The 18138-nt window shown below is 42.0% G+C and overlaps 1 protein-coding gene across 2 annotated transcripts in view; it reads left to right on the top strand.

Moving 5' to 3' along the window:
• LIN28B (lin-28 homolog B) overlaps positions 1–18138 on the top strand; it is an 89155-nt gene that overhangs the window by 69692 nt on the left and 1325 nt on the right. The window lies entirely within an intron of this gene.

The following is an 18138-nucleotide window of genomic DNA, read 5'->3' as shown; positions in this document are numbered from 1 at the left end:
GTTATTTTATCAGTTGCGTATCGTACCTTTTATTATCGTATCTTACCTAGTATTTGTATTTTGTTCGCTAGATTATTTTCTTAGACAATGAAAATGTGCTGAAGGTAATCTGGCGTTCAAAAAGGGTCTGCTACAGTGTGCAAGGGAAAATTATCAGTTAAAATAAGTTTTACCATGTGAACTCTGGAACGGGTAAAAAATAGTTTACAAAGGCCAAGAGCTTCACTTGGTTTTGAACCTCTTGTGCTCCCCTGTGATTTATGATTTGGAATTAGAAATGTTTTTAAAAACACTAAGTATAAAACTGCCATGTGTTGTGCAGTGTATCCCACTGAGCCACCTCTTGGCATCTAGGCAGCCTTTAAGGACAACCATGTTAAAGAAATACTCAAGTTAAAAATAACTTGATAACTAAGTTGCACCCTGCTGTTTACATAAAAAATGAATGGGTGAGGGACAGGATTTAAACTGACCTCCTTGCTGTGGGGAGAAAGAAGAGGTTACCGTGTCCTGCCTTCCCTGCCGGTGTGTCTTTACTGTGGTTCCCCAGTTCATTGGTCTTCCTCTTTGGCAGCCAGCCATAGTTGCTCCAAAGCTTTTATGTCAGGTTATAGGAAAACCCAGGAAGGAGTTTAGCTGCTATTTTTTTTTGCTTTTGGGGAGCATGTAGGAAAGGAGAAACTGCTTTTCCTGGTGGTGTCTAGAGCAGCTTGGGGAAAGAAAAGAGGAGAAACCATCAAGTCCTTCATTTCCTGCTCCAGTTCACGTTGCAGCGGGCTCAGCGCTGTTGAGCTTCAGGTGCCTCCTGGCTCCTCTTCCCAAAAGCATGTAGGCCAGCAGAGAATGTCAGGAATATATTTCAAGGAGTAATGATCCTTGAAACTCATCCTACACCAGATGGGGCACTGACCTGAGGATCTGGTTAGGGGAATTTCCTTCCTTACTCTGCCAGTGTAGTGCAAAAGCAAGTCACGTGGAACAGGTCAGGGAATTTGCTCTGAAGTATCAATTACGGTTTCTCAGCCCTTTTAATAATCTGATCAGCCCCAGTGCTGCAAAAGCCTCTGTGTAGTTTCTGTAAGAACAGATCTTCTGTAACATGTTTTGTAAGAACAGGCATCCCTCTAATATCATTCACAGGTTATGCTAACTGCATTGCCTTCAGGAGCCAGTATGTCAAATTCCTCTTGCAAAGAGGCAGGCACATTATTTGCTGCTTGGTGGTGCAATTCAGTAATTTCTGGCTGTGGTCTTCTTTTTGTGAGGTGCAGTTTGCTTTTCTGATGGCAGCAGGCCCATTGGGGAGGAAGGGTTGGAGGGGTGGCTTTGCACTTTTCTCATCCTGTTCAGAACAGCATGCACCACAGCTGGAGTAAACAGGGAGAACAGTAAACCCCTCTCCCAGCCTTACAACATCTCACACCACAGCTGCAAACCTGCTATGCAGCCAGCCATAGTCTTGTGGGTTTTTCACTACCTCTGCTACATCATGTGTTGCAGCTTTTCATCAGCAAATGACTGATGTTGCTGCATCATGGTGCAGGCATTGCAAGATGTTATCTTCTACATCATGAGCACTGTGCAGGTGGGTCTTGGCATGTAACAATTCACAGCTTTCCCCTTATTTCTCAGACTGAGAAGTCTGTTGAGGGCTGTCTTTACTCAAAGCTGATCTTGCTTCCATTTTCATCTTAAAGGCACAAAAGAGGTCAAGACAGGGAAATTTGACCAAATTTTTAGAAGGTGATGACCAGTAACAAAAATAATGCAGGCGCGGGTTACCTGGGTTTGGTACAAAGGAAATTACAACGTGGTGAAGTCAGTGATGATTATCCGTGTGATTAAGAATTGCTGGGGCAGGGTCTGAGGCTGCGAGGGAGGGAGAATCTGAGACTTTTTGATTAATATTTGGGGGAATGAACCTGAGGTAATGTATGATGTGCTGCATAGGATAGAGTTAGGGTTTGGTTTCATTCAAGAAGCAACAGGATTTTAAGAAGGGCAGGGGGAGAATGGGGGAGTAGAATGGACCTGCTGCTGCTGCTAACAACCATTAAAAAAATACAAAGCCAGCTGCTCTCAGAGCAGAGCTTGATCCTTTCAGTGCCTTTAACAGCACAGTATATATTCAGAGGAGGGGAATTCATGAGGCCCTATGGACCTACACCATGGTATTACACAAAAATGCAAACCCGAACAATGGGTGGCCTCAGCGGTTCCATCTGGCTCGCCATTAACAAGGTTAAAGTAAAGTGGGTTTCCTTGGCTGTGTCACACACAATTTACACTTCAGATGCTTTAACTTTGGAGCTGGACTGGAGGGAGCACTGCTCTAAACGCACGTGGCAAGGGTCTCCTAACGTGTGTGGTAAACACATTTGGTACTGATGCTCTTTGAAAGATACAGAGTAGTAGCATTTAGATAATTTGCAAATACTATTTGGAAAGTGCAGATTTTTTGGCTGAATCATGTACAAAAACATCTCCTGTCAACAAATTTGAAGTACAGTCAAATATTGTTTACTCAGAATATTTTTAAGGACATTAAAGTGGCTGGATTCAGCTAACAGCAGAAATTAGTAGAGGCCTGAGAAATGTTACCACCTGCATTTCTGGTATGGTAACCTGAAAACTCCAATCCACTTTTAAGCTAAAAGGGATATTGATACATGGAAATGTATTCTGTTGTAAAGCATTCTGCTTTCAGAGCCACCAAAATACTTAGCTAATAAATATCACAGTTAACCATGGCAAATACTGACCTTCAAAAAATTTTAGTTGTAGAGAGCCAGTGGTACATCAACACGTATGTTGGCCTGTTAGTTTCTATGCCATTGAGTGTAATAAAGCATTGGCAGTATCACAGCATTTTGCAGAAATCATGCTCAGTCTTTTGAGTTGCTTCAAGGGAACACAACTGTCCTATAGACTGTCCCATTCTTAAATAAAAATTCAGTTGTTATTGAATGAATACCTAAGTTGATAATTCAATTGCAAAGCTGTTATGATCTGTAAGGCAAGCACTTGAGCAGTTAACTGTGTGGTAAAGATCTAAGGCAATTTCCAGAGGGAGGATACATCTGTTGTTGCTTGCAGAGGTGCTCAGGGCAATCCACAGAGCAGGGCGAGTGTTGCACTGAACAGCAAATGCAAGAAACCTGGCCATCTCATCTGCCTTTGACCCCAAATCATGACTTCAGTAACAGAGCAGAACTTCATACTCGCCCTGAAGTTAAACAATTAAAGTTGTGTACCATAAAACCAGCAGATGTTGTTGACTAACAGGTATCCTTAGCGAGCTCAGTAGTCTTGTGTAGGAAGGCGCTGAGCAAGCAGCCCTCCAGGCTGCGCCTCCTCCCTGAGGAGCCGTGCCATACTGCTGTGACAGGGCACGCTTCCTCTCGAGCCTGCTGCTGAAAGGTTGGCTTTGGCCTCGCCAGTGCTGAACAGCCCTGCAGTTGCTTTGCGCCTGCCAGGCTTTGCCAGCAAGTGAGCCAGTGTCACTGATGATCGCCTCCGTTACGTGCCATTAATAGAGGGGTTGTTGTGGGTGGCCCTGTCCTTGTTTATTCCTCTCCATCCTCGGTTGTCCAGCTCTCTGATCCGCCCTCACAGCCCCTCCGGCTGCCCTTTCGTATCTCTTACAGAGCTAGGAATATCCTTAAACATTATACTTTAGTTTCTGACTGTATGCAGCAGTCCTGTAATTATAGCCATGATTATTGTAAGGTGCCATTTGACAGGCGTGTCGAAGTTGCCAGGCTCCTCTCAAAGGTTTCCTGTCCGCTGCGTTTGAGGTAACTACAGACAAAGTAAATGGAGCTCAGAAGTCATCTCAAGACTAATTGGTCACAAACCATTGACAATCCCTTCTCTTCTCCCTTTTTAGCTACCAGGCTGCTCTCTGTCCATGAGCAGCAGCTTTTGACTGAGGCCCTATTTTCACAGTAGCATCAGAAAGAAAATAGTCAAGAGAGCTATTCTTGCTGAGTCCTGACAGGTACAATGCTTCCACACCGAGCGTTGCAGTGGAAGGGAAATGAAGAAATAATATCACAGCAAGGCAGAACCTGTGAAGGAGGTAGAAGGGAAATTGTCCAGCTGCAAGTAGCACTTGCATGTACCCCAGCTATGCTAGGTGCGAGTAGAGGGAGAGTTCACAAACAAAAGGATTAGTTAACCTGAAATAGGGATGGTTGAGTTTATGAGGAATATGTAAAAGAAGGGTGTGAAACCGTATTTACCTAGGGGGGGAAGTATGCATCTCTCTGTGCTGTATGTAGCATGTATTTAAATCAAAGCACAGTTTGCAGAAACTTGGCTACTTTTTTGTCAATTACGTTCTTTTCCAGCGCGTTGTCTCTAACTGAAAGGAAATTCAGCCGCAGCCACCCCATTTACAAAACTAAGTTTGACATGAGTCCTGTACCTGGACTGCCCACACGTGATTCTTTCATGCATCTTTCTCATACACACTCCTGCTGCTATTGATTAGATAAATGAAATACTATGATTGACATATTTGTGAACCTGGGTAGAAATCCAGTATCGATTTGTGCAAAGGCCGTGTGTGTGCTGTGACCAGGGGTAAGTCCCAGACACAGGGTACAGTTCCACATTGCAGTTCCTCTGGCAAGAGCATTTGAGGACGATGGGAATCTCACTGCTGAATCTACACCCTCCTACCTCCTGCTAGTGTTTATCACACCCACAGTTATGCCAATGCAATGGTTTATGATTTTGCCTCGAAACTGGAGGTGTGATGTGAACCAAGATAAACAAACACTACAAACTGAAAAAAGTAGATGAATTGACTGAAAAGTTTGGCTGCTGAGAACTGGCTAGCAGTTTTAGTTACTGCAAGGATCATCCTTAGGAGTTTTTGAAAGCAGATCATATGTCTTTGGAAGTATTCTTCTTGAAAAGGGGGCTGTTTACTGGATGGTTATCTTCCATTTATTTTCACATTGCCAAAGAACAGCTATGAATGAAATGTAAAGTAGTTGAGCTGGAGTCCTGGTCACTGCTTACAGTTCTGGATGGGTTGCAGTACTCGAGCAGGATCCCTGGCAGTTCCCTGCGCCCTGCCTGGCACGGCATACTGTTGCTGGCTTGTTCCACAGTACGGAGTGTGAAAACAGAAGGGCACCCCAGGAGCTGTCGCTGATGCTGCCAAGACAGCAAGCAGCGGTGGCACTTGCTGTGCAAAGCTTTGGGATGAAAGCTGAGCACGGCAGTTTGAAGGCATTACAGTTCAGGCTTTTGCACCATGTAGAAAGTATGTGTTTTCTGCATCTGATTCTCATTTTTGTGCTTCCTGCCAATTGGGCATGAGAGAGACGTGTGGAGGGGTTTTCTGCATTTGTGCAAAGCCCAATTAAGCTCTTGATAGCCCTCATTTTCCATGTAATGTTTGGGTTGTAGGCTTAAGTGAAATGACTTTTCACAACTTGTCTGTGACTTTTCATTCCAATAGTTGGACAGTAGTGAAATAGCCATAACAAAGACAACAATTTCAACATCAGCTACTTTATGCATTGTCCAGGATGTGCTTGATTTCAGCTCTAGTTCAGTGAACACCAATTAATTTGTGGCCTGATCTCTGTATGGTTGTACTCTGTTGTACCAGATTTTTTTGTTTTTTTTTTTTGTCCGTGCTTTACCAGATATAAACCAGAGGGGCACAGCCTTGGATCCCCAAAACTATGAGGATCCAGCTTACTTCTGAAGTCAGTGGGACTTAGGCATTTAAATACCTGTAAACGTTTGATTATACATGACAGTGTCACACAGCTGCCTGTGACAGGGAAAGAAGGTGATGCCACACTCTCCTTCAACAGCTTCTGACCCTGGAAAGTATGAGACTTCTCATGAGGGAAATTTGCAGGCTGTGCCTAAGGTCCAGAGTCCTAGATGGGGGGCAGTCTCCTTCCACTCTGTGATCATTTGGAATTTGGTATTTCCAGGCATTTTGAATATTTAGAATTAGAAGGTTTGTAAGTAGGAGGGCCAAAGGGATCTTGATTTAGGAGCAAGTCTTTCTGGCCTTCCAGGTTTTCAAGGGTGAGGCTGGTTTAATGAACAATTGGTTTGTTCCTGGAAGCATCCAGGAATAGTGTAGGAAGCGTCAGACTCTTAAAGGTCTGGTCCCTTGTCTTCTATGGCTAAAACTGTTCAGGTATTACTATTTTCAACCACATAGAAGGCATTAGGTTCCTAGATTTAATGTTTGGGTGCTGCCAAGAGCCTCAAAACCCAAATTCACTTGCTGTCTGTGTCTTGTATCAATTGGGGTTTCTACTGGACAGACACCAACTCAGTGCTCTAGCTCACAGCTGAGCCCCACAAAATTATCAAGTTGGCTCCTGAGCCCTCCCCTTCACCTGTATGGCCCAAGCCAATGAGCACACTTCAACCTTACACAAAAGGTCCCAAGGCTTCACCACATACCTCACTCAGTGTGAAAGACATGTTTGGATGCAAGTCCTCCCTCCATCTGGAGGTTGCTGTGATCACCAGATGGTTTTTCAGCCTTTTGAAGAAGGATTAGTAGATTGTAGGTAAGAGATGGGTGTAGAAACCATCTTCTCTCTCTGGGGAACAGGGGTCACTGACCATTTCCAGGAGGATTACACCCAGTGGTGAGAAGCATCATGAGGTGTGGGGGGAGACTGTGCCTGAAGAGGGCAGGCAGCAGTGGAGGCTCTAGGCAGTACAGGGTGAAGGGTTCAGCTACCAAGCCTACGACAGCTCCTAAGACTGGTGTTGCAGTTTTTATAATGGTGCAGCAATACAGATTGCTAATGCTGACACCCAATACAATTTGTTATTGCACAGATTGGGAGCTGTGGTGCCTGTATGCCACCCCTCAGGAGTAGCTGTGAGGAGGAAGTGTTCACACAAATGAAGGATGCTGACTGGGGGCTAGGGGTCCTGCTCCAGCCGGGTGCTGAGCAGCCGGGCTCCCTTGCTCTGCCTGACAGCAAGCTCCCTGCTCCCTCTACCAAGCAATGGGCATTTGTCCAGAATGGAAAAAAAATAGATCCAGATCTCTGTCTAGCTGTGAGTTCAAACCCACTGCCCCAGCTGGTTCAGCTGTGGTATTTTAAGGACTTGTGGGATAATGATACTCTCAATTTTTCCTGCGGAAGATCTATCACTAGAAAAATGTAGCTGCTCAATGAATGGGAAGAGTTGTCTCCATAACCTCGCAGCGGTATGGACAATAATCACTAAAACAGGAAGAAACCGGGTTTCAGTCAGAGCTAATGTAATCCTATGGATCCCTATGGATTTGACATGCTATATGTTCCATTCCTAGCCACTGCAGTATGTCCCAGTCACCTTTCCATGTCTTCTACGCTGCCCCCAGAGCCTGGGATCAGAGGAGAACAGACAGACTACCAGCATAACTGAGTAAACCTTTATTTTGCCAGAAGTAAGGATTTGCCCTCCAAAACGGAAGAACTCATAACCATTCCTTCTGTGGAAACTCAGAACCTTGCTGGCCTGTGCACACTTTGCATAAGTGGCTGCGGAGACATACGTGCCTTCTTTTACCCCAACCAGAGGTCTGATTCATTGTGAGCAACTTCAGGGCTTGCATTAAAAATGTGTTGCCCTTTCTGCCTCGTGCACTTCCAGCCTTAACATCCAGTTTTCCTGCCTCGCACAGCGAGTGCTACTGGATAACTGCAAGGTTGTTTGGTTTAGCGTATAGATGAATTGTTAAGGCACAGACACGATGCTGGCATCAGTCACTCCTCTGGTTTGTGACTGCTTTCAAAATGGTAAATTCAGGGCTTCCATAATTGAAGTTGCGGCTTGGGTACGAATTTCTGACAAAAACTAGAGATAGCTGGTTGTGCTGTGCTCGGTGAGCATATCCATTGCATTTTTCTTTGGCCAGTGCACTCAGTCAGTGTCCGACTTGTAATCTGCTGTCCCCTTGCATTGATCACAACTGGGGTGCCCTTATCTGAATTGCTCTTTGCTTTCAAACATTTTATTTAAGTCTAGGGTTCCTGTTTTATCTAAATCTCCTGATGCAGAGCTCATCAGTTGTGCCAGGAAAATTGATCCTTGGCCTATAAACGTTCTTAACTTTTGAAATAATTTATTCATTCGTTCTTAAACTGAAAGGCTGAGCATAAATGGGCAGAGGAATCAAACACATCGCTCCTCTACCTTGGCTATAATTCTTTGGTTTTCTTTTTTCAACTTTATGATCTATGCTGTGTTATGCTTTTGAGTGTTAGATCAGCCAGCAAACACAGATGTACAGGTGGAACTGGGGAGCTTCAGCCTGCGCTGCTGCATTGCCTTGCCGCTTGTATTGGCCTGACCTCTGCAACCAGCCTTGGCTACTGCAGTGGGACTTTTCAGTATTCATACACAGTGGGAAATTCTTTCCGCAGTTACATTAAAGTTAACGGAGAATAAGCTCAGTGAAGTCATCAAAATTACTCTGGATTTACAGCCATGTGGCTGAGAGCAGAATTAAGGCCATTAAGTTGCTCTGTTTCTGGGAAGATGGAATCTTTTTAAAAAGTTATAGTAACCTCATTGTTACCATTTTACTGGAGTGGTATCACTTAATCTACGTAACCACAACCACGAGGGATAAAGTGATCTACCACATACAGTGAAATGCTTTCAGTTATGTTTCATTGTTTTTAACTGTACACAAAATTAACAGAATCCAGAGAAAGAAGTATTAAATTCAAACCTGTGCATGAGATTTGCCATCCTGAGGCCAAACTAAGAAAAAGGAAACACCAAATTTTGAAATAACAATGTTGGTTTTATGTGCACAAGTGTGGTTTTTTTGTTTTTACGTACACAATTATAGAGAGAATTAACAATGAAGATAAATCTGGTGGTGAGATAGGGCGAATAGTAGAAAATGGCATTATTTCACTTTTAATCCTCAGGGATCAGGCAGTGTTGGGCAACAGAAATACCTGCCTCAGGTAGGAATTAAAAGCTTTAACATATGAGGCTTAATCCTGTTGCAGCTGAAATCCTCTTTTCACGTTTTACTGTTTCTTTTGCATTTTGATATAAAAAGTTTCAAAATTAACTTTTTTCTCTAAGGTGTTGAAAACCTCTTAAAAATGTGTTACAGAAAATGCTGAACACAACCGTTTAGTAATAATGTCAATATATATGGAGCTAGTCCATTTTAGACATCTTAAGAGGCAAGTTTGGAAAAGTGAGTTAGGAAATGGCTGCTTTCTCAGTCAGTGCTTCAGAGTGATACAGATCTTTCTTACCAATAAAATGTGGCTATAGAGCATCTGAATGGCTTAATTCTTCCTGCAGGTATTGGACACGTGAACTTGTAGGTGCTGTTTCAAGGAATACCAACCACCATGTTCGATGTCCTTTTGCTACACAGTTGGGAAAGGAAGCCCTGCGTGTATTTTGTGTGGCATGACTTACTCTCTCAATTCCAGGAGCTCTGGAAGGAACCCCTATAGAGATAGCTGGCACAGCCTCCTCATAGTGAGTGTGTCAGACAGTAATCGTCCCTTTATTTTTGAAGAATGAAATGAAGATGTGAGTTGCTGGTCAAATCCTGCAATCCTTAACATTTGCAAAGTCTCTATTCGTGCAAGTTATCTAATCCAGTGAATGTAATAGGAGAACACATTTGAAGGCTAGGATTTAAGTCAGTCTGTACCCTTGTCGCCAGGTGTTTCTGAAACTTTGTGCATGATACTGATTCATAAGGGATACCTAGAGTCATATGACTCTAAACTGGTACTTGGGGAAGAAGAATAGGTTATGAACTTCCAGAGCAGCCTTCCTCCTCCTCCTCCTCCTCCTATTTGCTTCAGTGCTCCAACCTACTGCCAGGATGCTATTTGCTGTTTCCTGCTGTTGTGAGGAGTCGGTGTTACAATGTGTTTGGTGCTAACGTTAGTGGTTAGTGGTAAAATAAGGAACAAAAGGGAAATGGCAATTTTTAACAACTAATCCCCGGTTACCTACTACCCTTTTATCTCATCTGTGGATTAGCTAATCAGTGGATGTAGAAACCCTGGAACCGGCTCTGCTGAGAGGCAGATAAGGTCAGGCATGCCTCTTAGCTCATGAACAGCACCTCACTGACCCAGAAAGAATTGAGCCTGTTTTATGCAGCATGCGTCCTTATCCACATGGCCAGGAGGCTCAAGCCACCTCTGTGAAGACTTCTGGTGTTCCTGAACTACGCTTCTGTAAGCAGGCACACCCTGCGATGGAGGCGGTTCCAAATGCAGCCAGCCAAGGTCCGCTTAATTCTGGCTGTCCCCATGCCTGCCCAGCGCTGCACCCCAGCTAACTTTGGGAACAGGCTGCAAATGTGGGTACGCGCTGCAGCGTTACCCAGAGCAAACCTGTATGGCAGCCTTTCCACCAACATGAACTGTGGGAAATACTTACTGTTTTAAAAAGTACTGCGTACAGAACTGTTTTAATTTAAAATCTCTTTTTTATTATTCCCACAGAAATTAAGGCTGACAAGGGAAATTTGTAGTTGAGAGTATTTGGGGGGGGGGTGTTTCTAACGCAAAAAGATTAACGTAGTAGACTTATTTGAAATCATGGTATAACATTTCATGTTTGATATGCATGATATATGACTGTTTAAAACATAACTTACTTAAATGGTCACTGATCTTGTATCTGCTTTATCTGGATGGGTTAAAGCCATTAAAATATACACATTCTTTCCATGCTGTATTGATACTGTTGGAGCAAAACCATTTTTCATGTTATTTAGAAAAAAGACCTCACTTTGTAAATTGTTATTTCAGGCATTCTTAACTCTCAATATAAAGAAAACCTTTTTGTTGTAAAAATGAAAGTACATCCAAAGCATTCCTCCGTGAGGATGCATTTCATAAGGATTTTTATGTGATTATGCAAAAAATAATTTTCCTTCATGCCTGTAAAGAGGGCTGAGTGGATAGCAGAGATAAGGTTTCATGGGAAGGAAGAAAGAAGGGAAGCAACATCACTGAGGTTATTTTTTAAGAGCTGCTGTCCGGCTAGTCCTTTCCATTTTTGTGGAGAAAAAGATTGCACGTTGTGCATTTTGAACCACCTTTCTGTTTCATTGTTGTTGTTGTTCTTGTTCTCCCGGCTCCTCCCCCCCCCAAAAAAAAAAAAAAAAAAAACACCCCACCTTCCAGTAAAATTGTATTAGCAGATTTTAAACAAATTGATTTCCTCATGAACTTAAGCTAAATTGTATCCCGACAGGCCTGATTTATCAGGAAAATGCCCCGTGTTGTTTGTCAGCTTCTTTGTTGGGGGGAGAGGGGGAGGGGAAACCCGAGCAACAAAAGACCAAAACCTATTGATAATTACTTTTGCGATACGCTGGGGAAAATGGATTGATTTAGAACTAACCACAGAAAACTAGTCGATCTGATGAGTTTACAATGGAGCATTTTTATTTATTTATTTGTAACAAGAGTAAACATCATCAATATCTGCCCCCGTGATATTGGAAGCCTTGCAGACAGTGGGTTTGTGTCCGTGTGCTGGGTCTATCTGTAAGATGAAAGAAGGCAAGCTTAAAAAAATGGAAGGACCTTGTTTTTCTCACTAAATTGAAAGTCTCCAGTTTTTCATATGTTATCATGTGTTGTAGAATTTGGAGGAGAAATAGATCAATGAGCATTTCTATTTTATTTTGTCTTCTTTCTTTAGGAGGTTTTTTTTTTTTTTTAGAAAATGATATTTCTGTTAATCTCAAAAAGCTAGTAAAGCACAAGAAATTCTCAAACTGAATTTTATTGAAGAACAACAGCCTACAATTAACTTACCCAGCATGTCGCCTCTGCACAGTGTTTTGTGTGAACGAGGGGTTCAGGGTAGCAAATACTCACAGGATCAGCACAAATCTAAATGTGGCCCTGATGCGTGGCTTTCTGAATTGGTGATATGCCATTTTCCAACATGCTTGGCTAAAAATAATTACACTTTTAAAATTAAACTTTTTTTTTTCCCCATGGACTGATAAACGAGGTGGCTAGTAAAGTTTTCTGCCTTAGTGTGACCCTGCTTGCTGGACGCACCGTAAATGCTCTGATGAAGATGCTCAGTGCTCCATTGTCTAGTTTATTTAACAAGATAATTTCACTTGACCTTAAATGATTTTTTTCAGTATTATGTCAATATTTTGAATACTAATACCTTATTAGAGTGTTTTCAAATATACCTGTATTCTCTCCTGCATTCGACTACAGCTTAAGAATTAAAGGTTGATAAACAAAATGGCATAAACCCAGCAATGTGCTTGTGAGCAGAAACATTCCAGCAATTTCCCTCTCGGAGGGCATGGGCAGAGCGTGTAGGTTCAGTGCATCTTGTGTGTGTCTTGTTGGCTCACCGGTGGGTTTTCATCCTTTAAAAATAAAGAGCTGGGCACGTTTCTGCGGGTTAATTCCCTGCTGGGTGTAGGGCAGCTGCAGGGCATAGTCAGCAGCAAGGGAGCACAGTCATGCGCTGGGGTGAGGCTCCCTCCTGTGCCCCATGTTTTTTATTTAAAAAAAACACAGGCTGGTTTTATTTTTCCTGGGATTTAATGCTGCTTAAAAAGGTTCGGGAAGAGGAGGGGGAGAAGAAATCTCCCGAAACAGTGCCTCCAAGGGACTCCCCTAGTAAAAGCTGCAGAGGAAGGAGTGAAATGCCAGAGGAGCTGGTGTCCAGTGTGGGGCTGCCAGCTTGCGCTGGCCGCTGCTCGGGGGGCAAGGGGGTCCCCACCACCTCCCGCTCCTCCCCTGCCACGCGCTGCTCCTGCTCCTGCTGCTCGTTGTCCTGGCAGCTGACCAAACTTTATTTTCCAGGGTCAGTTGCCGCCTGTTTTTAAGTTGCAGCGACTGCAGCCTTATATTTAGTTTCAGTATTTCTTGCTGTAAAAGGATGAGGTCTGCACTTGCTGTCTGGTTTAAGGCACAAGGATAATGCCCTGTTTCAAAAAATACTCAAGCTGGTTTTACACTGTGAAGTGTAGGCTTCTCAGCAAGAAGGATTTTCATATAATACCGGTATTAAGTAAAAGCAATCAGTCCTTTTGCAATACAGTAACATACAAGAGGTGCGGGTTTAGCAGCAATCACCTGTGACCCTTTGGTCTTTGGAGTGCAGCTGTGACAGACTTGATATCCAGGATTTGGTCCCTAGAATATTGAAGTAATCAATTAAAATTTACTTGTATTTATCTCAAAGACAATTTGAAATTAGCAGAACTTCGACAGTCCAGAAGATTCTTTCAGTCCTGCAGAGATGTTGGAGGTGTTTCTTTCTCACTCATCCCAAGGTGGTGTCTGAGCAAGCACACATGTCCCTGAGCTTTTCTAAGTGTTCACATCCACCAGTGAGAAGTGTCCCCTTGTGCTGCCCCACGGCCTGATTTTCAGGACAAGTCACTGAAGCTCTTGAAGAGTAAAACAGTTTTGCCTAAGATCCGTATTTCTCTTAGATCATGGGATAGTTTAACCTCCCTTTACAGCAAAATAGGGTAGTTAAGTGATCTGCTGCATGTTCTGTCTGCAAAAACCGGCAGGTTTTCTTTAGGTATGCTGTGAAAGTAATTACTACAAAAGACAGCACATTTAGATACAATTTTAAACGTTTCCTTTATGCTTTAACTGCTTAGCTGGCATTCAGTGTGTTGTAAAAACATCTTACTTGCACATGCTGTTAGAATACCATGCCGTTTTTCAAAGCATTAACATTGCTAGATGGAGCATTGTTAGCCCAGACACCGTTTTTTGTTGTCTGATAGCACTCAAAAAGGAAAAACAAAAGAGGAGTTGGCGTAGGGAATATCCTGGTGAATTATTTTAGTCTTCCTCCTGACTATTCCCCTTTCTTCCTTTTGTAACCCCTGTTAGATGTTAACCCCTCCCCTTCCTCTCCCAAGAAAAAGTCAGTCATCAGGGTAATTTGAAAGCTCTTTCTCTCGACAAATAGTGTGGAGCCACACAAATGATCCCCTGCTTGTCATATATATCGGATTATCATCTAAATCATATTATAAAGCAGCATGAAGAAGCAAGCAGTTGTGCTTAGCGCAGCTGAGCTGTTACTGTGGCAAAGGTATTTGCAAGGCAGGGGTATTGTCATTTTAAAAGGGAATAGGGATAGGGTGTGCTTCCTAAGTAGGAGCTGACTGCTGGGACAAGGAAAAAAGCTGAAGGCTAGAGAATATTTTATTTTGCATTTGCATTTGGTTGTGAAATTGAGTACTGCTGATGAATTTCAGTCATCAGCTTATTGCAATTAATACAACATAGTTTAAGTTGGAATCTACGCTTTTTTCTTGTTCGTGTTTCCTTTAACATGTATAGTTCTGTGCAATCACAAATCCATAGTGAAGGAGAACTTAGAAGTGTTTTTTAACATTGCTATATGCTCTATTCTTTCTTCGTTAGTAGGTATTAATGTTACTGTTTTCTTGAGAATATTGAAATACAGTGCTAGACAAGTTCCTCAAAGTGTTCCTTTATTAAAATGTTCGTCATTTTTATATCAAAAAAACCACCCTGATTTACCTTCATGTCAATACTATAGTGAAGAAAGGATTCCCTGTTAGGAGAATTGCCATCTCTTTATTTACTCAGTTGCATTATTTTTTGAGCCTCAAGCTACCTAGTAAATCATGGGAGCCTACTGTGAGAGACAGCGTCCTATTCTAACAAATTCTTTTTGCTGTTGCTTTTTATAAGGGTTACTTCTGTTATAATTGCACTTTTAAAGGCTTTGTGTGGTTAATTCATCTCATGGTGTGATTTACATATAAACTTTTATGTCGTGTTTAAGCTAACATACGCTAATTTCCATGGTGCTTGTGAAGTGAAATACTTGTTATGGATGTACTAATCTAGAGTTTCTGAGAACATACTCAAATGAGAATTTGCTATTTTTCTTATTAGGAACCAGCTTTTATATTGTTCTATATATCTATGTGTATAGAGATGTGGATGTATAAGCTTGTGCGTGCATATCACATGCTATCAGGTTTCATTATGTTGTAATGTAAGTCTATGCAGCAGAGAGGAGCAAAGATTTGAAGCGTTCTGGACAAAAGGGCTAATACCATACCTTAATGTGCATGGATGATGCCATGTGGTATCATTTGTGAGCTCTGAGGTGGCTGACCATTTCCATTTTGGTATAAAGGCCTTGAGAGGGAAGGCATTTCAGAGCGGGGTGTGATCTGTTCTCCTGGTAAGAGTGATTGACAAGGAATGAATAAATAGTTAAAAGAACTGAAAAAATACCACTCTCCTGTTTAAGTTCGGGCACACCCTGGTGTCATGGTTTAACCCCGGCCGGCAACTCAGCCGCTCACTCACTCCCCAACAGTGGGATGTGGGAGAGAATCAGAAGAGTAAAAGTGAGAAAACTCATGGGTTGAGATAAAGACAGTTTAATAAGTAAAGCAAAAGCCATGCACGCAAGCAAAGCAAGGAATTCATTCACTCCTTCCCACCAGCAGGCAGGTTCAGCCATCTCCAGGAAAGCAGGGCTCCATCACGCGTAATGGTTACTTGAGAAGACAAACGCCATTGCTCCAACATACCTCACTTCCTTCTTCCCCCAGTTTATGTACTGAGCATGACATCATCGGATCTGGAAAACCCCTTTGGCCGTTTGGGTCAGCTGTTCTGGCTGTGCCCCCTCCCAGCTTCTTGTGCACCCCCAGCTTCCTTGCTGGTGGGGATGGGGTGAGAAGCAGAAAAAGCCTTGACCCTGTGTAAGCCCTGCTCAGCAGTAGTGTCAACACTTTTCAGCACAAATCCAAAGCATAGCCCCACACCAGCTACTATGAAGAAAATTAACTTTATCCCAGTCAAAACCAGCACACTGCATATACATTCTAATGTGACGCTTTAGCCAGATGCTTGAGTTGGTTGGTAACAAAAAACATTCCTGAAAAGCCAAATTATAGTTTAATTACAAGTGCTTCTGATAGAGTTTGCTTTTATGGTGACATTTTAGCGGTGATTTGAATAAATGCAGGGAATTACAGTATTTTGCAAGTAGGATATATTGGTAAATACATATGCAAAAGGTGATGGAGGCCTCTTGAGTGGAAGCAGGGGCCCTGACAGCAGGTTCTTGGTCAATTGGTGAGGTGAAATGGTTCACTGAATTGGATAACACGGTGCATACCATAGTGACTGATTAAATTGATTTGTTCATGGCTACTGCCTACCCTACTACTGAGGCCCTTTAACCTATTTTCAAACTTTTTTCTTTTTTGAACCACTCTAAATACATGTGATATTAAGGGAAGGAAGCAATGGCAAATGTATTCACAGCTATAAAATTCTGTATTCTGAATTAAGATAAAATGCACAATTTCCAGAATGTCTGCACACTCCCATCTTGCACTGTATTGCACTATACTTAGCCCAGGAACAAGTACCCTGCTAGAAACTGGCGAAGATGATAATAATAAACATCATTCTTCAATATAACCTAAATTGTAATAAATTCCACATTTGCAAATTCTTAGATGTACTTATTGGAAGAAGAGAAAGCAAAACACCTAAGAGTTTTTATTGGTGGTGTTTTTCTAGTTGCAAGTTTTACTTCTGTATTTTTTTTATCCAGAAGATGTTTAGAAAGCTTGTCGGGGAACATAGCTGAATGCTGGTTAAGACTGAATGCTCCTGTTAAGGGGGAGTGCGTGTCACTAATTTGAAAATATCGGCAATGATGTGGAAAGAGTAATCGGATGGATATTGTTTAATAACTTAAAACTTTTCTTTTTAAATTATGGGGGGGAGGAAAGATTGATCTTTTGGTCTTAGATCAGGATGTTTGTATTTTACAATATATTTAGTATGTCCTTGCTAGGGAAATCAATACTTAATGACAATGGGGCTTGTATGTGTTGTTTCCTGCTTGATTCAAGGGGAGCTTTATATTCTGTGTCTCTTCATGGGTTATTTTTTAGTATATGCAGAAGGACTAGTGTAAGCATAGTCTTCAAATTCCACTGAAAAATCACATAAAACTTCTGTGCAGTGGTGACACAAAAATGGAACCAGTTCACTTAAAATATGTTATTGGAGTTGTCGCGGAAGTGATGCAGGAGTTCAGTATAATGGGTTTGGTTTCTTGTTTCTTATTAATTTTTAGGGAAGATAGAAAAATTTAATTACAATGTTTTCTGATCATCATTTAACTTCTCTAAATTATAGGGCAGTATTGTAGGACATGACAGCAGGCCATGGGCAACTTATGCTATTTTTTCATTTGTCTGTTAAAATAAAGATATGGTTAGTATCTTGCTAATAGTAGAGGGATGAAGAGTGAGGTGCTGAGGGATTGATTCTTGCTATGGGTTTGCAAATGTTGACGGCCATTTTTGCAATATTTTTAAAAATTACTCAGGTTTTATCAACAGCATTTCCTTGGAAGGTAAAGTATATTCTGTAGGCGAGACTCCAGTTGTACATACCTTTGCATGGACTAAACGTCTTGGTTTCATATAGATTAGTAGTGACCACTAAATGCTAGCTGAAACAGTGCCTTGTTGGTTTTCAGGAATCTGAAAATTTAAAATATTTTTATGTGGGCTCGAGCCAGAACACATTGCACTATTTTGTACATATAGTTACTTACAGTTACAATTTTTTTTAATCCTTTGGTTGACTCCACCAGGCCTAAGTATTTGTGCAATTGTTTTTTAAAGTAGCTGATGGTTAAGGGAAAGCAAAAAAAATCTCCGCTACCAGTTTAGTTCTCTCCAGTATTGTGTTAGATTATAATAAATTAAATTTCTGTGCATTCAGTGTGAGTTTTATAAAACAAAGAAACAGCAACCATAGAAAAATAGCCAAAATAGAATGCTCAGTGGTGAACACAACCGGCATAGGGTCACCATGGCAAAGGTGTATAATTATTTCTTCGTATCAGTATTTGAATAGTGTAATCCAAGGACTGGCTTTTTTTTGTGTTAGGAAGTGAGAGGATTCAGTAAGGAATTGCTAGAGATTTCTTCAAGACTCCCCTGCCAAACAAGGTCAATAGAGGAGTATTTAGTGAATTTTAGCCATTTTTGAGAACTGGAGAGGAGGCCTTGCCTGTGCAGCGTGGAGGAGACGCTCTGCACCCGTCGGCTCC

The sequence above is a fragment of the Egretta garzetta genome, unplaced genomic scaffold (genome assembly GCF_000687185.1).
Source record: "Egretta garzetta isolate BGI_Z169 unplaced genomic scaffold, ASM68718v1 scaffold10, whole genome shotgun sequence".
In the NCBI taxonomy this organism is placed as follows: Eukaryota; Metazoa; Chordata; class Aves; order Pelecaniformes; family Ardeidae; genus Egretta; species Egretta garzetta.
Note: the sequence above shows the minus strand (reverse complement) of the source record. Positions and strands in the feature narration are given on the sequence as shown.